This window comes from Acanthochromis polyacanthus, chromosome 5 (genome assembly GCF_021347895.1).
Source record: "Acanthochromis polyacanthus isolate Apoly-LR-REF ecotype Palm Island chromosome 5, KAUST_Apoly_ChrSc, whole genome shotgun sequence".
NCBI lineage: Eukaryota > Metazoa > Chordata > Actinopteri > Pomacentridae > Acanthochromis > Acanthochromis polyacanthus.
Window position 1 is genome coordinate 37,019,719 of NC_067117.1, and position 13,699 is coordinate 37,033,417.

The 13,699-nt window shown below is 42.0% G+C and overlaps 1 protein-coding gene across 4 annotated transcripts in view; it reads right to left on the reverse strand.

The window, feature by feature from the left end:
- The window catches only part of LOC110965711 (synaptotagmin-2), a 36,808-nt gene extending 28,804 nt beyond the window's left edge, over positions 1-8,004 (reverse strand). The window contains exons 1-2 of one of the 4 annotated variants that reach the window (XM_022214849.2): positions 7,852-8,004; positions 7,645-7,666 (exon numbers count right to left, since the gene is read on the reverse strand). The gene's annotated coding sequence lies outside the window, so the exon portion shown is untranslated. Of the gene's footprint in view, positions 1-7,644 lie in introns of all 4 variants that reach the window. The other 3 variants (XM_051948072.1, XM_051948071.1, XM_022214852.2) reach the window with 3 other exon arrangements.
- Between the last annotated feature and the right edge of the window lie 5,695 nt (positions 8,005-13,699).

Sequence of the window (13,699 nt, forward strand, 5' to 3'; positions counted from 1 at the left end):
GATCACGGCTCAGGGCTTGTCTCCACTGGAGGAGAAAGTGAGAGCGATCAAGGAGGCTCCAAGTCCAAAGAATGTTGCCGAGCTCAGGTCATTTTTGGGCTTAGTGAATTATTACGGAAAGTTTTTGCCTGATCTCTCAGCTGTGCTTGCCCCCCTCTACTAGTTGTTACGCAAAGACAGTCCGTGGCAGTGGCAGCAAATGTAAGAGAAAGTGTTTCAGCAGGTAAAAGAACTCCTACACGCAGCACCTCTTCTTGTTCATTTTGACCCTGACAAGGACGTAATTTTGTCCTGTGACGCCTCCCCGTACGGTGTGGGTGCAGTCCTTTCCCACCGTATGGAGGATGACACAGAAAGACCTATTGGTTACTTGTCACACACACTGACAGTAGCTGAGAAGGGATATTCCCAGCTTGAGAAGGAAGGACTATCTGTAGTTTTTGTGGTGAAACAGTTTCATCAGTACCTGTACGGCCGTCAATTTACCATCTTCACAGATCATAAGCCACTGATGGGTCTGTTTAGTGAGACTAAAGGGATCTCACCCATGGCCTCAGCACGCGTACAGCGCTGGGCAATGGCATTGTCAGCATACCAATATCGCATTGTGTACAAGACAGGGCATGACAATGCAAACGCAGACGCTTTTAGCCGTCTCCCCCTCCCTGACACTCCTAGTCTGGACAGCTTACCCCCTGAGACTGTGTTTTTGTTGGAGAGACTAGCTACTTCCCCAGTGACAGTGAAAGACATCAAAATGTGGACTGACAGGGATCCAGTGTTGTCACAGGTTAAGTGCTGGTTATTGCAGGGTTGGCCAGCAGTAGTGGAGCAGGAAAAGCTTAAGCCTTATTCTAGGCGTCAGCAGGAGCTCAGTGTGCAGGATGGCTGTATCCTCTGGGGATCCAGAGTTATTGTCCCGCCTCCAGGTAGAGCACAGATCATGGAAGTGCTGCACGAAGCCCATCCAGGAGTCTCCCGGATGAAAAGCCTCACCAGGTCTTTTGTGTGGTGGCCAGGGCTGGACGCTTCCTTAGAAGAGAAGGTAAAAGCATCTTCACAATGTCAGGGAAACCAAAAGATGCCAGCAGTGGCGCCGCTCCACCCATGGGAATGGCCTAACCGCCCATGGTCCAGGCTTCACCTCGATTTTGCTGGTCCATTTATGGGTCGCATGTTTCTAGTGTTAGTGGACGCACATTCCAAGTGGTTAGAAACACACATCATGTCAAACATCACAGCTTCAGTTACCATTGATACACTCAGAAGCATTTTTGCTACACATGGTCTGCCAGACACTATTGTCACTGACAATGGGCCCACTCTCACCAGTGAGGAGTTTAAAGAGTTTGTGAAACGAAATGGAATCCATCACATTCGCACTGCACCTTATCACCCAGCCTCCAATGGCTTAGCAGACCGTGCAGTTGAAACTCTGAAAGCTGGTTCGCAGGCATGTGGATCATGTGCGAGCCCATACTGACGGAGAGGGAAAGGGGCCTCAGAGGGCTCCCCTTGATGACAGTGTGGACAGGTCGATGGACTGTTCGATGGTACCAGTCACCCTCAAAAACAATGACGAACTGCCTGTGCAAACTGGTCCACTTTCCCCAATCCCAAGTTCTTCCAGAGGACCACAGCCTGCTCCTGAAACCACAGCAGGTCTGAGAAGGTCCACGAGGCAGCACAAGCCTCCTGACAGACTGAATTTGTGAATTGTTGAGTTAAGCAATGCTTGATAAAAAAAAAACAACAACAACTTGATTTGTGTTTACAAGAAAAGAAAAACAATGTTGATGCAAAATAACGTGCTTTTGTAAAAAAAAAAAAAAGTTATGTTAATGGTGATGTGTATTTTTTTTGTAAAGTGTTTAAAAAAAAGAAAGACGTAACAGAGAGACAAAGTTTTATTTTGCACTTTTGAAACAGACTAAACGGAAATAAGTTGTGCACTTTAAGTAATGTTATATGTTTGGATTTTAGGGGGGAGAAGTGTTATAGAGTGATTGTGTTAAGGTGGAGCTGTTCGGGCTGCGCCCCGGAACCTTTGTGTTTGACACTTGTCCCCGCCTGGCCCGGGTTTTTGTGTGGTTCAATGGCGCACCTGACCGGTCTCCGGCAGCTTTGTTCTTTCATTCCACAAAGTCTAAGATAAACCAAGGTAGACTTCTACCGAGAGTGTGTGCTTTCTTTCTTGAGGTTACAACAACTTGAAAATGTCTACTCCACCTAACCACCAAAACAACATGACAATATGACAACAGTACTGAATTTACAATACAGAGATATAATAAGAAAAAGCAACAAATCCTCAGCGAATCCTCAGGATATCTTTAAGTAAAAAATGACTGAATATGTTCATCAGTTATCATCAAAATAGCTGATTAATTTTCCATCTATTTACTAATAACTCATCTAATCATTCAGTAAATCTGATACTAATACTTTCACTCAACTTAAATGACATCTAGCATTTCCTCATCTCCCTTTGTTGTTTCTCCCATCTGTATTGCAGATGTTTGTAGATTTCCTCAGGGAGGGCATCAGAAGATTTAGCACTTGTTTCACTCTCCTTGCTGACCACAGAAAGCTGTATACACTTGATGGCTTGTTGATTACGTTGCTACCAGACTGAGTACAGTTCAGGAAAATGGGGCCAGGGATTCAATACCTGAGCTACGGAATGATAGACTTCTGATTATAGGCAAGCCGTACATAGAAAACTATTCTACAGTATCCTCAGGACAGTAATGTGTTGTACTGATAGCATTCACCAGAAAACACACTGCCACACCAGTAAAGACATCAGTTCACAGGAAAACCATCAAAGTCTGTGAAACATATCCCTTGACTTCACTGTGAGGAAAAGCTGTCGAAAACTTTATCAAATGCTAGTCTGTGAACTCTGCTGTGCAAAGGCCAATGCATATTCGACACATGCATATGACTGTGTGAGAAATAAATGAAAAACATCATTTTAAGTTTGCACTGATGCACCCAACCTCCTGTGAATAAGTATCTAGGATTATAGGTAGTAAGGAAACCCTCCCATTTCATGAGCCATCAAGCAGCAATGGTGCTCTGGGCATGCACACTTCTCCTAAGGAGGAGCTCTAACGTGGAAACTCAGCAGTGAAACCTCCAGATTAAAGAAACTCCTTAAAGAACTGCCTCCTGCCAGCAATTCAGAATTAGGAATATTCTGATTTTGTCAATCAAGTTTACTCTTTCCAAGTCAATGAATAGGCCTTATCATGACATACAGTGAATTATATATTGACCAGTGAGGGAAAACAAAATGTTCTGGGAGGTTTAGGAGGCTGCATAAGCATAAAAACTGTATCACTGGTCAAATGTGGATGGAGACCTGTGCCTCATTGCTTTTGCTTTTGCTTTTGATATTTAGAGGTTAATGTTGTTTGTCATGCATTAGCAGTTATACCAGGAGGACGTTTACTTACAATGAATGACTTTCAAATGGTTAGACTAACACTTTTACTCAAGTAAAGGATCTTAATGCTTCTTACAATGGTGGTCTCAAGGAATAGACCACACAAGCTGAGGTAACTACTATATACTGTGTTTGTACTTCTCTTGAAATGTGAAATTCTTCCTTCACCTTTATACTAGAGCAGGTGGGGAGATACACATTCAGTACACAAACTAATCAGCTGATTGTTGCAGCTAAATCTGGTACTTAAACATTTTAATTTACCCTTGAAGCACTCAAAATTGATCAGCTTAAAAATATTGATCTCCTTCATGGGACTGCAGAGACAGATTTTGTCAGTGAAGTCTATTCTTTCCAAGCCTTATCATGGCAAACAGTGAAATATATATATATTACCAATGAGGGTGAACAAAATTTTCTGGGAGGTTGCATAAGCTTAAATACTATATCACTGGTCTAATGTGGATGGAGACCTATGGGCTCATTTAACAACACAGTAAAACAAGAAAAGCACTCAGACAGCGCAGTACTCTGCCAAGGTTGCTCAGTCGATGTATGATTTCCGACTGATAAAATGTTGTTTTTTTTAGGGTTTTTTTTTGGCCTTATTCAATAGGTAAGTAGAGATGCAGACAGGAAAGTAGAGAGCAGAATGGCAGGATGACCTGCAGGAAAGGGCCATGAGCTGGAATCAAACCTAGGCCACTGCTTTGGGGGCTCCAACCTGTGTCACCCACTCAATTTGCTGAGCTATCTGGACGCACAATGGAAAAAAAATTTAAACAATTCATGGTCTGCAGTGGTTGATTTCTTTTAGGATCACAATTATGTGATCGTCAGCAGGCAACTGACATAGTATTCACTTGTAGTCATAGTTACAGGGATGCTGTGCTGCTATCTCTCAATGATATGGAAATCCTTAACAGAACCATGGAGCCAGACTAAAGCTGCATCACTGCCAAAATCTAATCACTTGGTCCTTGTGTCATTTCTGACCTTCCCTGAAATTTTTATCCAAATCTGTTACTCTGTTTTTTAGTAATGTTGCAAACCAACAGACAGACAGACAGACAGAAAGACAGACAAACCAATGTCAATCATCACATAACTTCCTGGTGGAGAAATAACAGGACTATGAGTCCACAGTCATGCTACCAGCCCTGTGAAGCTGCAATTAGGCACAATGGTGCATCAAACTAAGTGCTAACAACAGCTTACTAAGATGCTCACAAAAGTTGTCTATGACTGTCTTGCATTGATTTGAATTATTGAAAAATCAATCAAGAAGGTAATTTACAGAAACAATGATTGATCTGTGACCATTTCATTTCACTCTGCCGGTAAATGTCAAAATGAGGCACAGACTGATGTAAGCAGTTTTTTAGGGATTTGATTTGGTCATAAACTAAATTATAGGACAAAGTGAAACTTTGATGGTGGCAGCTGAAAAGCAGGGGAATCTGCAAGTTATTACCAAAGGAACAGGATGCTTGTACCAAATTTCATGGCAAGCTACTTAATAGTGGCTCAGACATTTAGCTTAAAACTACAAATGTGAACCTCATGCGGCACTAAAGGAAAAGTCAGAGCATTTTCAGTGCTACTATGACACATTATTTCGAAACAATGAATGTCTCGACCAAATTTTGAGTCAATTCATGTTTCAGATTTCTGAGATATTTTACAAGACGGGTGAAAACTTTCACTTGTTGGTGCTGCAAAGTCGGGAGGTTTCATCACTAGCACACTACAAATGCTTTTAAAAATGTATTGGCAATCCATTAAATATTAGCCAAGATACTTCTGTTGGGACCAAAGTGGACTGACAGACATACTGCCAGGCCCAAGTAGTTGCTACACATGCAGTATAGCTAAAAATGATGATGTTTTGCCAAAGAACCTACATAAGTCTCTTACAAAGAGACACCCAATAATAAAATTGTATCTAAGAGATGCAGTGCTGACTTCATCACAAAACAGCAAGCACAGGCTGCAAAAGTGTATGACTAATCCTCTGGCAGTGTGTAGCCAAATGCAATTTCAGCAAGAAAAATCAACCTTATATGCAAGTTGATGTCTTTCTCTTTAGATCAGGGATCAACATCAACATAAGGCCCACAGGCCAAAACCAGGCCACCTATTTATCAGGACAAATATGCAATGAACGAAATTGCAAATTTTAAATAATTTCTAGATCTTGACAAGTTGTTTGATCAGAAAGTAAAATACTAGACTGTTCAGTTCCAGATACATGTGACTGAATGTTGTTGTGTCTTTGTAGAAACACTGTGATCTGTAAGTTATAATATGTAAATAATAAACTGAAGCAGAATTCATTTTTCTTAAGAAATTTCAGATTGCTCATAATGTTTTGTAAAAAGATAGTTCCTTAAATGTGAAAATTGTCAGAATGTACTTTCTTGCACTAAAACATGGGAAACATTTGGAGCTGTGATGGTTTATAGGTTATTATGCTGTGATTTTACTGGTATGGCCCACTTGAGATCAAATTGGGCTGTGTGTGGCCCCTGAACTAAGATGACTTTGACACCCCTGCTATAGATTGTTTAAAAAATATCAATACAAGTTTAATACAGCATTGTTTTTTGGAACATCTACTGTTATACAACTTTGTACTCTTGCAATAAATTTCTTGTTCTGGCTCACCCTTTTTTTTTAAATTAGTGACACAATCAACTTAATCATGACCTCTGAGCTTCCACTGTGATAAAGAGGATCTTTTTAAACTTGAAAAAATGTAGAGAAAAAGAGAAAACATACACTGGACAGCAGTTAATTAACAAAAGCAAAAGAGATAAAAAAATATTGACATTTCAGGTGCATTTTAGTAAGTAGAGAGCATGCTTACAGGCCTAAGCATGCTGTCTTATTACATGATCAGGTGACACCTTCACTTCTCTCTCTGCCTCATGATGATATTACTTTGAACATCTTTTGCACCTCAGTGCACCAGTGTGTCAGCAGGGCTAACTTTGTGTGCATACTGACACATTGCAGCTACACACCCCATGGTTCACCTTTGCTGATATCAAAAGGAAGTCCTCACTTGGCACGCACACTGAGGAGTGTCCCAGTCATGCACTCATAACACCCCTGGGGACTACAGAAACCACTGCATCACCCGATTTGTTCAAAGCACTTCATCATTATCAGCCCAGGAATGTACAGTAGTACAAAGATCAGACTCAAATCTGCAAATTAAAAGAAAATCTTTCTGAATTGATCAGAAAAACAAAGACATGTCCACAAGGAAGGTGTCTGTGAGGACAAATGAAGAGAATGTGCTGCCTACGGGGCAAGAAAATAAAACAAATTTCACACTGAAGAGTGATCAGTGTCCATTAGAGGCTGTAATGCGCAAAAATGTAAAAGCATGTTAGTGAGATTTGCATCTTTCACCACCTTCTGCTACAGTCAGCAATGGAATAATTTACTAAAATGCATTTACAGAAATAATTGCAATGGACTGGATAAATTTGAGGGATTAAAAGGATGATTCATTTGTGAGCTCTGCAGACTCTTATGTGGGCCTTTCATTCTTGCTGGCTCAGCAAATTTGACTTTCCATGCTCTCCCTCCTTGTTTATACTGTCTGTGAGTCATTGCCTTTCAGAAGATACAACAAACTAAAAAAATAATGAAGAATCACTGATGGAAACAAATCAAAATCAGTTAAATGCCAATTTTATACATATATATTTCAAATGCATAAGGAAAATGTTTATTACTGTCCATTAAAAATGAAATATCTCTCACCTTCAATCAGTTTCTATGTGTCTACATTGAAATCAAGCAATGTGAAGTGTCTCTAAAGTACTGGAAATCTCCCTTTAAAGTTCTGCAACCACACATACATGCTTGTTTTTATTATGTAACATTACACTGCAGCACTACACGAGGACTTACCAGCATGCTCTAAAAGTTCCACTCTGCCAGATTTGCTGTTACTGTAAGACTGTCTGCATTAAACTGAGAGGCGAATGGCAAAACACTGTCTGCTCTAATTACCCCTGAGCCATTTATTCTCCTTTTCTCTCTGCAGAGCTTTTTTTCACATTCAAGCACGATGTGTGTAATGAGGTAGGTGCCTCTGTGACAAGCAGCTACGAAGCAAAGCCTCAGTAACAGATGTTGCTGTCTTGGACAGAGAGGAAGAAAATAAAGCTGCTTACCTTGAGGAGAGATGGTCTGCCTCTTAAACAAGAAGTGGAAGCAGAAAATAGGGTCAGATATGCTCTTGACAGGATGTAAAATGAAAAAAAATACTAACAATCTATACTTTGGCTCAACCCACCCTCAAAAGACATTGCAAAAATATAAAAAATAACTGGCAGGTCCCAGTATCACCTAGGGATGTTATTTTCCAAGAAGACACTCACAAACAAGACTTTTCTTGACTCAATATGCTGCTGAGAGGAACGCAGATCAGGCAGAGAGGAGAGGAATCACTCACACAGATTATCATTGTTCTAACACACTGGAATCAGCACAAGCATCAGAGCCAGTGCAGTTCCACTGCTGTATTTCCCGGCACGGTTCGCTCATTGGCTGAGTGGCCACTCAATAAAAACCCTCCTTGTCATCAATTGGGTAGGGAGGGGGATAGATTTTCTTTGGCGCACTAACAACTGTGCTCCTCCTCTTTTCTTCCTTGCTCTATCACTTTTTCTCCCAGTATAGCCAGACAGGGAGTGCTGAGCTATGAGAATTAGACGCAGGAGGAAAAGGATGAAGAGAGAAAGAAAGGGAGGGGAAGGACGTGTAAAAAGAAGAAGGATGAGTGATGAAATGAGGTGAAGATGGTAACCAGCAGTCTGCAGTGGCTCTCACAGAGCTTGATTTTAGGTCCTGTGCCTCCCTGCTGCAGGAACTCTGCAGGAACTGAACTGCAGTGAGGTGTGAGGACCAGAGAGGATAGAAGAAGAGAGGGGAGGAGGTGAAGAGAAGAGGGGAGGATGGGTGAGGGGGTGTTACCGGTCTGCTTGGGCTGTTTTTGCTGCAGTATAGAGGCAGGGAGAACGCAGATGGGAAGTTGTGTTTTTGTCTCCCTCTCTCCTCGCCAGCAGCAGTCAATGTAAAGCTCTGGCAGAAAAGGCAACTAGTTCTTCCCTTCCTTGTTCACAGGGATCTAGTCTGTATCTGGTGAATAATTTAAAAGAGCAGAAGGTGGGACAAAAAGCTCGGGCAACACAGATCTCTGCTGCTGATCTTCAGGGAGACAGAGATTTAAACAAAAAAGTGTTAAAGTCCGGCAGTCGAAAGCTGTATGTTACAGTGGGATTTATGTAGAGCATCTGTCTAGCTGGATACTCCCTGCAGATAAAACATCCAGTTTAACAACATGTGTTTGATTGCCATTTCTTTAAGGGTTGGTCACACCAGATGAGATAGATGAGAAGAAAAAGAGCTAATGAAACAGTGTGACAGTTTGGGGTGGTTTCTGTCGTTACTTTTTTCCTTGCTTCCCACTAAACAATCTAGTGTCTCAATTCTAAATTGAATTAAATTGACTTAATGAAGTCTCATTCTGCCATCTGGAATCAATAGAGAGCCTGATTTCCAACACTAGACAGCTGGAAAGAGCTGCATCACACACCAGGACGGGTTTCTCCAAAGAAATCCCTGCACTCTGTGGTTGGTTTGTGAGAATTACTATATGAAACATAAAATAAATAGTTTTAAGGGACAGCATTTGTCCCAAACAACACTAAATGTTTTCCTTTGCCTGTACATAAAACAATTCCTTCCTCATACCTCTTTAACAGGCCAAATCTGGGGCAAATGAAAAGTGTGCTCAGTCAATCCAGCTGATTTAGCAGTGGAACATTTGTTAATGAAAAGCAATGACAGGACACTGGTGTGAGTGCCAGTTTCACCATTACACTTATTAAACCTTCTGGGAACATTGCCAAAAGTCTGCAGCAAATGGGCAGCCAGGCTCCCTTCAAGAGGGACACAACACTTCATTGTCTTTGGCGTTACCCTTGACATAAAAGTGACCAAGCAGTGTTCAGTGCACTACCAACAATTAGAGCAGCAAACACCAGATGTCTCAGAGATGCTGCATCACTAAAGCATCCTGGACTTTTACATAACTTCATATAAACATTCTGCAGTGCCTATTTGTCTCTATTCCTACTCGAGGGGAGAGTGATGGAGAGAAAACTTTTGATAGAATACAATTATTCATCGAGAGGATATTTTGTGATTGTCTCACACTATACTTTAAAGCAATAACTTGTAATAGATGAAAGGGAGGCACAGAGGTAATTCAGCCTGACGATTAGTAGTGAAATATGTGCCTGAAACAGCTGTGTAGGTCTGGTTTCATAAAGGTGAAGCAGGGAATCTAAAGAGTATAAACCACATCACTGCCAAGATCTAATGAGGTGCTACTTGTGCCATTTCAGACCTTCCCTGAAAGTTTCATCCAAATTCGACAGTCCATTTCTGAGTAATGTTGAGCACAAACAGACAGATTAACAGAAGGACAAACGTACGCCGATCCTCATGTAACTCCGCAATGTTTCTTGGCGGAGTAAAAATATTATAAAGCTGGCAATATTTTAGGGCAGTGGAACCTTGCAAGTGACAGTTTGCTAACACATTACCTTGCATATTTCTCAATCAGACCCACCTCTTGCTCGTTTCATCTGATTTCAAAAGCAAGATGGTGAACTCGAGGTCATGGAACATCAGTGGTTTCAGAATATGAGGACATTTTACATCCCGCCCATCAAATCTCAAATAATCCATCTACAAAATATTAAAACATGCAGTTGTTGTGGAAATTTACTTTTCCTGAGACCAAATCTAAAAAAAAAAACTAGGAGAAAAGAATGTATTTATTAAAATACCAAATAAGTCTTGTCCCACCCCCCTGATGACCAAATTGAATTGCAAATAAAACTGTCCATCCATCCATTCTCTACACACGCTTTATCCTCACTAGGGTCGCGGGGGGTGCTGAAGCCTATCCCAGCTGACTCGGGCGAAGGCAGGGGACACCCTGGACAGGTCGCCAGTCTGTCGCAGGGCCACATATACAGACAAACAATCACACTCACACCTCAGCATATTTTTGGACTGTGGGAGGAAGCCGGAGAAAACATACGCATGCACAGGGAGAACATGCAAACTCCATGCAGAAAGATCTCAGGCCCAGGCTGGGATTTGAACCGGGGATCTTCTTGCTGTGCCAAACACTACGTTACTATGCAGCCCGCAAATAAAACTGTTAAAATTAAATTTAAAGCCCCTTTTTTGGCATTGTCTTTTTAGTGATGTCTCTTGATATAATTGTGGGAACACTTTTTAATCGACATAATATTTTAAAAAATAACTATTATGCATGGAACCTGTGTCCCACAACAACCCTGTTAGCCTAACCTTTTTAGCTGGTAAAAGAAGAAGAAGAAAACAGTGAATCACATGATATGCTGGAAATGACATCATCAGACAGTTTTTTTTTTAAATGGGTAGAGAAATCTATGTCCTCTCTTCTGTTTTTAATATTATAATAACATTGTCAGTCTTGATTGAATGTCTCACTGTACCTCAGGCAACTCTGTTATATTATCAGCATAACACAAATTCTTTTAACCTTTTCCTTTACTTTTTTATATCAGTAACTTTTATGCAGGCTATTTGATTACAATTCAATGTACTGAGCAAACTGAAATGTTAATGTCGCAGAGGAAAGTCAGAGGATCTGATCTACCTGCTGCAGCGAGCGCTCACTCACCTGGAGAGCGCCGGCAGCGCTGTGAGAGTCATGTTCTTTGACTTCTCCAGCGCCTTCAACACCATCAGGCCGGCGCTGCTGCGGGGGAAGCTGGTGGACGCGGGAGTTGATGGACATCTCGCTGCCTGGACCACTGACTACCTCACTGACCGTCCACAGTACGTGCGGCTGCGTGGCTGTGAGTCAGAGGTGGTAGTCTGCAGCACGGGGGCGCCCCAGGGCACCGTCCTCTCGCCCTTCCTCTTCACCATCTACACCTCGGACTTCACCTACAACACGGACAGCTGCCATCTCCAGAAGTTCTCCGATGACTCCGCCATTGTGGGCCATGTGTCTGAGGGGAACGAGCTGGAGTATCGGTCGGTCATCATGGACTTTGTGGACTGGTGTGAGCGCAACCACCTGTGCCTCAACACCAGTAAGACAAAAGAGATGGTGGTCGACTTCAGGAGAAGGACACTCCCACATCCACCAGTGAACATCCAGGGGCAGGACATTGAAACAGTGGACAGTTTCAAGTACCTGGGTGTTCACCTCGACAATAAACTGGACTGGTCCCACAACACTGATGCTCTGTACAAGAAGGGCCAGAGTCGCCTCCACCTTCTGAGGAGGCTGAGGTCCTTCGGAGTGTGCAGACCTCTACTAAGGACTTTCTATGACACTGTGGTAGCCTCTGCTTTCCTCTACGCTGTCGTCTGCTGGGCCCCGGGCAGCACAGAGCGGGACATGAAGAGACTGAACAAGCTGACCAAGAGGGCCAGCTCTGTCCTGGGCTGCCCACTGGACTCTGTGATGGAGGTGGGCGAGAGGAGGATGTTGGCCAAGCTCTCATCCATCATGGACAACAGCTCCCACCCACTGCACCGGACTGTAGTGGAGCTGAGCAGCTCCTTTAGCACAAGACTCAGACACCCTCAGTGCAAGAAGGAGCGCTACCGCAGGTCCTTCATCCCCACTGCCATCAGACTATATAACACTACTGTGTAGTTGTTATTATGTGCAATATTTATTATCTTGTTCTTGCACTTTCGTGACTTTTGCACTCCTCTGTTTTTTGTTTCTAAGAGCCCTGTAACGGTAAATTTCTCCTTTATGAGATCAATAAAGTCTATCTTAATACTTAATACAATAGTTGTTGTGTCTGTGTTTTGTGTGTCCTCTTGCTAGGTCTTCAGGGTGGGGAGGAGGACATACACTTCAGGCCCTATCTCACTGGTGACACCTGGAAGCTGCTTGATGTCCTGGAAGCAGGGTTGGTCCAGGACAGAACAATCAGCCCTGGCATTTTGGCCCAAACTGGCCAAACACAATCGATTCCATATCACCCATCTCCGTGCTCCCCTGAATACATACATCAACTGTGTCACTTTACTGTTCATGTTGATGGATGGTGGGTAAAAATGAGTAATAGAGCCACATTAACGTACAATATTAACTCAACATAAAACATAAGCGAGCTAGTTTACAAACCTGGTAAATGTCTATTAATTTTCTCGGCCAGTGTGTGTGCGTGTGTGTGTGTGTGTGTGTCTGTGTTTCCAACAGGAGTTAGCTTGTTCACCATTAGTCTGTTGTTCAATTTTACCAGCTCTGAACAGGTTCCAGGACTCCATTGTAGCCTAGCCTAATGTTAATTATTGGTAGCTTTTAACTAATTAACAGTTGCTAACCAACTGTTCTGCACTCTCCTCAGCTTCATCAGTCTCTTCCTCACCATGTCCACCATCACGATTTCAGTGGCCCATGGACACTGAACAGGTCTTGCAGCAAAAATGTCACGCATTTTTTTCACATTTCATCTTTGCCTTTGGCTTTTTCGTTTATACCGTTTGACATTAGGACTCGTTTCCAGCAGATTGTCTGATCAATTAACTAACTGAACAAACTGAACTGAACAGCCAAAAGAGGGAGGGCTTTAAAGATGTGACAGGGACAATAAAGTGTTACTTAAAAATGTAAAAAAATGTGAGCTATTTACCTTGTGTGTGTGTGTGTGTGTGTGTGTGTGTGTTGTTTTTGTTTATTAAAATGAAACAAACAAACCAATGAACTGACAAAAAACACAGATGTGCATGCTTGTATCCAAAAGTATGTCAATAACAGATTACCATTTCACTCCACTGTTGCTGTACTTTAGGATATCTATATATATATTTACATACTGAAAAGCTATTTGCATATAAATACCATTTTAAAAAAACAAACCTAAAGGCAGTTGATACTTTAGGCTCAGTGTTGTGTTCGGACTTCAGTTCAAAGGCATAAAGTAGGAAAAGTTTCAATCAGTTTCCCTCTACTGGTAATGCAGTTTTCAAACTCACTACATATCTGTTTAATATATGCACTTATATTAAACATCAGTGATTTAATAATGGTGTTTTTTAATTGGGGGTTTGAAACCTTTTCAGTGCAGTATCTAAATTAGACAAGAAGTCTCTTGCTCCATGACCCTATTGCAGCATGTCAGCATCCAGGGACCT